The following is a 7,005-nucleotide window of genomic DNA, read 5'->3' as shown; positions in this document are numbered from 1 at the left end:
CCAGCATCCCACAGCCACCCACCCTGATCCAGTCACCATAACCAAATCCACTTTGAGACCGTGCTCAAACCGATCGCAAATCCTCATAGCAGAGGGGAGCTTGACAAGAGGAAGAGGGGAAGTAGAGGGTAATGAAATGGGGAGATTTCTTCAGCGAGCCCTTCTAAATAAACCTTCCAGTCTTAAGTGTCTGTCTAACCCAGGAAGGAGAGGCATTTATATGCAGGGGCAAAAAAAAAAAAAAAAAAAAAAGACATGATTTGCTGTGATGTGATGAGAGCTGGAGCAAGAACAGGAGCAGAAGGAGAGAAATGTGAGATAAATACAACGAGGTAGAGGAGGAGAAACGGGGTTTGACAAGAGCGAAGACGGATCGAAGAGACTGGATGCAGATAGAGGCAGAGAGACAGAGACGCAGGGAGTCAGAGCGAGAAAGATAGAGACATATATGGCTGAGCTGGCAGCCTCTTTCGCTGATTAACATGCCTCTCAGACACGGTGAGAGGGATCAAACTTGCACACAGCCAGGCCTGGGAGTTATGCCTGCAATGCAACGATAGAGTGTGTGTGTGTGTGTGTGTGTGTGTGTGTGTGTGTGTGTGTGTGTGTGTGTGTGTGTGTGTGTGTGTGTGTGTGTGTGTGTGTGTGTGTGTGTGTGTGTGTGTGTGTGTGTGTGTGTGTGTGTGTGTGTGTGTTTCTGTTTGTTTGTTTGTTGTGAGTTTGGATCTACTGCTCAGCACACATACAGGCATGTGTCTTTGTTCACAGCTGCCTTGTGTGCAGAGTTGTCAAATGGAGACGTCTGCTGATTGACACCTCGGTGAGTGCGGGTGTGTTTGTTTGTTTGTGTGTGTGTGTGTGTGTGTGTGTGTATACCACATGAGATGTGACATCCTAAGCAACGGGGAGAGATAAAGTAGAGACGGGAACCCAGAGTCACTGCGGCGTGTGAACTCGCCTTGGAAATCGATACATCGGAACGGAATTTATCAGATTAAATTGGACGAGCAGGGTGGCTGATTTGTGGTGAGAGGAGATAGAGTGGGAGGGGGAGGGGGGGAGGAAGAAGAAGAAGAAAGGTTAGAGAGATGCAGGATGCTGATGATGCACAGACTTTGAGTGTGCTCGCTAAATGAAAGGCTGGGGACACTTTTCTATCTTTGCCAATGCCAGTCGGCCTTCCTCCGGGAGAAGTTACCGTCCCTTCTTGTCTCTGTCGCCAAAGAGAAAATTGGTTTTAGATAGTGCTTATGACGGGGGCGTTCACAGTGGAGCGCTTGACAAGGTGATTTTCCTGTGAAATTTGCGGTTTATAAATAAATAATCTGGACGCAGCTATGGGACTGAATGCTAAAGCGCATATATAGAGATTCTGCACAGTAAATGATTTCACCATCAACTTTGTATTGGATATGTTAATCTTGACACCAAGCGTTGGCTTCATTTGGCAGAGTTTCATGCACTGTGCAGGAAAATAAGATAAAGGAAGCGATGGTAAACAGTATTAGCACACAGAGATGTTGTTGTGAAGCCCAAAATATATACAGACCTCCATGTTCCTTCTCCCTCTCTCCTCCTCGCCTGATGGCTCTTTTCTGCTCTGTAACAGAATCAATTAGATAGACAATTTCAAGCTGCCCTTTCACACATTGCATTATCCCTTGCATTGTACCATCTGGCATTTATGCTTCGTTCAACCGCTTCGTGTTGTGTTTAAAGGACTGGATCACTTTTTTCGGGCCACTTGTTATCAATCAAATAATGCTGAAAGCTGCATCTTGGGAACACACTTAAGCATCTTCTTCCTGGGAGTTACATGAGAATATCTAAACCATTATCATATCTGTCTGTTAAATATGGTATAAAGCTACATGCAGCAGCCAGTTAGCGTAGCCTAGTATGATCTTAACTTTACCATAAACTGTAAAAAAAAAAAAAATCATTCTTTAAGCGCCACTAAATCTATCAAATTGACCCTTCGTTTCTTGTGGGAGGGGTCACCTCTCCAACTATGTTGGCTGGGCAAAGTGACTTCCGGAAGTCTCTGCTGGTTGCCTGGCAACCTCACGGTTACGACAAGACTCCAGGAAGACTCAAAGAAACAGTCCAGCACATTGCCCTCGTAAAAACCACAATGTGCTGTTCTACACAATTGATTGTTTTTGTCACAAAGCCAGCTGGTCCTCCATTTCCGGTCTTTGTGCTAGGCTTGGCTAACTGTCCTTTGGCTTTCGTGTTGTATTAACCGTGCTAAACATGTGTCCGCATTTGCTAATTGAGCTCTTAAAATCAACTATCTGCAATAAGAAATCATCTGGAAATGGGTGATACGGACAAAATCCAATATAAAATGTTTGTTTTTCTAACGGCCGTGCAGGTTGAGGTTTTGTTACATCACTACATTGTTAGTATACCAAGCCTAATAGTAATGACTCACTCTGGTCTAAGCACATCACATAGATAAATATGATTTCCCATTACGGCTCATTATTTTCAAGGCTTTTTACAAGAAGAGAGTGAAAATATCTTTGCAGTGGAACCACAGAGTGTTTTTACGTTTTTTTTTTCCCCAAATGTTCTATTTTTGCCCGCCGCCCGACCTCATGCCCCCACTGACAGTCACTTGTTGCCATTACAATAAATCCACCTCTCCTCCTGATTCACAAGCTAAAAGGGCAAACAGTCTCTGGAAGGGAACATATTGCCCTATTGAGTTACTCCTGAGTATTTACCCAAGATAATACATGTCCTTGGGGGGAATTTTACCCGAATAATCACATCATGAGGGATTCTGTCATGCTGCAGAACGTCTTATTGCCATTAGCAAGGTTTCTGTATTATTTATAACCATGCTAGAGATTATCGCCTTGTGTGTTTTTCTTCTACTGGCTTTATGGAGCCTCCAGCCAGTGATGGATGGATTTGCTTTTAGTCTCCCGTCAGTCTCAGAGTGTGTTTTCTTTTCATTTTTTACTGCAGTGTAGCCGGGTTCCTCCTACATGGATGGTTTGAGTGTGATTTATGGCTTTGGCCCCTGATCCCTGCCCTGCTAATGATGGTTGTAAACTGGTGGAAAGCCAAAGGTCAGGCCTATCTCCACTGCTGTGATGTGAGATGAGTTTTCTTCTTGTCTCGCGAAGCATATTGAGGCTTAAAAGATAAAAGCAGCGAGCAGACGTAGCATGGAGCGTAGAGAAATAAAAGATATGCGTGGTGCAGAGAATAAAAGCTTCATCTAAGCGCTCCTTCTTGGAGAGTCTTCCTCCTGAAACACAGACCTATAATTAACCTGCAGACGTTGGCAGACGATGCAAAATCTTTGTTCTACTCCGTCTAGATTGCGACGACTGTTCCTCCGTCTCCTGGTGTCTCAGCAGCTGTAATTTCGAGGACTTCGAAGGTTAATGACAGTGACACAACTCCAGGGAGAGCGCCAGCAATACTCACAGATATCCATTCATCAACAATACGCTATTACAGGTATTACATTACTGCTCAGTCATTCAGCGCTCTTTACTCGGGCTACCTCTCGCCCATTAACGTGAGCACATCCGCTGCAGAGAGAAAGAGAGATTATCTTATTCCAGCACCAACCTTTAAATCCCCTGAAATTATATATCCATTAGACACATGGTGCTGCGTAAAGAAGATACTGTACCTGGCTTCGCTGTCAGGTATCAGAGACAGAGGACGTGTTCCCAAGGTCTGCTTCGGATAAAAGAGGAGTGTTACAGAAATGTTTTTGTCCTCCTTGCACATGCTGCACATATTTCCCACAACATAAATCTATGGTGTCTCTCAGTGCATGGGAAAACCAGTGTTCTGTGCATAAAGGTCACTCTTCGTTTTTTCATTTGCCGTGCACTCCCCCTCTTTTCCCTCTCTCCCTCTCTCTCTCTCTCTCTCTACCTCGACCTTTTCTCTCTTTCTCCCTCTCTCTCTTTAAATATGTGCGACATTATCGAGGCTCCAGGTTTTCATGGTGATGCAGATATCTAGTAAACAGACCCCCGGGTCACTGAAGATCCGAGCAAAGAGAAGAAATCATGTGTGCATTTTGCTCTAGTGGAGGGAATTCCAGCATCCTTTTTACATTAGGCCTGAGAGCGATGGTGAGGGAAGACTGTGGTTTGGTTTAAGTGAAGGCGTAATGCCCAGAAGAGATGTGTGTTTCTGTTGTTTTGTTGTGTGCATGTGTGTATTTTTGTGTGTGTGTGTAGAGTATATAGTGTATGTGCTTATGTATATGTGCATCCATGTCAGGGAGTGAGGGAAGAGGTTTACAGTCTGGCATCAGCAAAGCAGATTTAGTTGGTTTTCAGGAAAACGATACAAAGAAATCTTTATTCATATAAAACATTTTACTCTAGGGGAGAAACAATGCACAGACAGACAAAGTGAACTATCAGATGCTGTTTAAAATACAAACACAACTAAACTAATCAAATGCAGAGGGGGAAAACAAATGTTTTCCGTCTGCTTTTTAACAGCGTTAAATGGAGGCACATATAATGCAACCTGGCAAAGTATCCCAGCAGCTTGGACCGTGAAAACCAAAAGCTACTTTGTAAATATTAGATTTTTTTTTTTTAAACAACCACAGGGACTGTGCCAGATAACATAGGAGGTCTGACATGTGTGCGTATGGATTAAGAAAGTCAGAGAGGTACTGACTGGATCAGGTAGGCTTCACGATAAGAAGTCAAATATTGTAAGTTAGTTCTGAAACTAATTAAATGCCAATGCAGAGATCTGACAATTACAGGAGTGATGTGATCAAACTTCTTTTTTGTTATGACTCTTGCAGCATCATTTTGATTAAATTCAGGCCACAGTCTTTTTAAGGTGGACATTTATTGGACACACTTCAAGATTTAGATCCAATGCTAATATACAGCAGATGTAGCACAGCCTTTATTGCATGTAGCGAGGCTAAAAGTATGTGTAGAAGTCGGCATTGCTTTCTTAAAACATTGTTGGACTTATTATAAAAAAACTTATTATAAAAGGATTATCATTGATGCAGCAGAAACAGCGAATCAGAGTCTTTTTTTACTCCACAACTCAAAAGTTGGCGTCAATATTGACCAAGATGAAACGCAATGTTTATTTTGGAAATTTGGGTGTGCTTTCAGCAGCTATTGTAGGTTTAAAGCCTCAAGCAGAGATGAGGAGCATGATACAGAGGTCTTGTAAGCTCTTTCTTACTCCACATCACCAGATTGTTTCATTTTTAAACTCTTCAGGACCAACCAACGCTGCCACAAGCAACATCGTCAGCTTTGCACATAACATTGTGTTTCAATATTAAGATTCCTGCATGGTGATAGTGTTGAACCAACACAAAATTAGCTCATGCAAATGTTTCTGCATTTCTTGAGAAGCCTTTTACTCTAGACATGTTTTTAAGATGATGAAAGACAGTTTATGTTTTATTGGGGATTTTGCTCTGGGACGTAGGGCATAATTAACAACAATAATGATGATGTGGTCCTGTACTTCCAGGGAGAAAGAGGCAAATGAGAAAATGTTTCCTGCCACAGAGATCAGCACCAACAAAAATTATTTCGGTCATGCCTTTGTTGAGTTGCAGGAAGTTGCGGGCATCCAGTTCTTTAAGTATTTTAAGACAAGCGTGGGTACCGTAAAACAATGTGTCATCTGCATAATTGGTAGCATGCCTTGTGTTCTTCATTTATGTGGCCTAGAGGCAACGTGTACAGGCTGAACAGCAATGGTCCATGTATTGACCCCTGAGGGACTCCTTTTTCCTGCACATAAAACAGAGATACAGAAAAATGTCATCCCTTTAGATAAGTCCTTCCCACTAGTCTCCTCTTGGCTTAGTATTGATATAAATCTGGCAGTGCTAGTGTATTGGCTCTGTGCTCTCTGCTCTTCCTCTCCTGTTTCTTTTTCTTTCTTTCTCTCTCATTCCAGACATTCTTTGGCTTCACGCTCTTTATATCCGATGTGACTCCCCCTCTCTGTTTGAATGCCTCACTTGTCTCTCTTTCACCTCTGTTTCTCTTCATCACTCCCTGTAGTGTATATATTTTTTTTGTTCTGCCTTGTCACCTCCCCATTCTCCAAACTCTTTTTTTTTTTACATCTGCTTTGTTGATTTCCATCTGTACCTTAAATCCTCCCTCACAGCCTTCTTTCTTAATCTTTATTCACTATCCTCCTCGCATCCCTGCCACATACAGCATCTTATGTTATTGCAGATTAAAGGAGATCCCAGCAGCATCGGCCTATCACCTGTCATTTATTCTACACACTCCATAAAGCAGTCAATCAATTGACAATTAGGCCAGTCTCTGGGAAATCTATGAGGTGGTTTTAACTCGGCATAAAGAAAATGGAACAATCATAAAATCCTCCCCCGCTTATCTAATACACTTTCCCATGTATCGCCACAGTCTCAAGTACTGAACTCTGAAGGTCATTTCGATGATGTGGAACAATAAAAGCAGAACAAAGTGCAGCTCACACTTGTCCCTGCGGCAAAGGAGTATTTATTTGAACGTTAATTCCTCTTAAAAAGTGATTAAGTGTTTTAAGAATCAAGCTCAAAGGCTTTTGGTAGTTTCAGCATATCTCCTTTAAAATAACAAAGGTTATTAGAGCTTGAAACCCTTTGGGTTGTTTTTGACTCCCCTCCAGTATTGTCTCTTTTTACAGAGCTTTATTGGAAACTGTAAGATGAATTGAATCAAGACGAGGTTCTGGTACGAATGCGCTGTCTTCTACTGCTTCTCTATAGCCTCTAATTGTCAGGTCACAAGGACAAAAAATGTGTTTGAGATATTTTCAAGCGGCATGCAGATCTTTTGAAGAATGGATGGGATTAAATCTTTGTGCCACTATTAGCAATCACAGAAAACTACGATTACAACTGCACTTCAAAATGTAAACTTGCATTGATTGGTTAGTCTGCCACGGCATAAAAAGCTACAAAAACAACATAGACATTAAGCTTATACAGAAAACAGTTTGATATAC

The sequence above is a fragment of the Anoplopoma fimbria genome, chromosome 8, assembly GCF_027596085.1.
Source record: "Anoplopoma fimbria isolate UVic2021 breed Golden Eagle Sablefish chromosome 8, Afim_UVic_2022, whole genome shotgun sequence".
Classification (NCBI taxonomy): domain Eukaryota; kingdom Metazoa; phylum Chordata; class Actinopteri; order Perciformes; family Anoplopomatidae; genus Anoplopoma; species Anoplopoma fimbria.
This window is presented reverse-complemented; position numbering follows the sequence as displayed.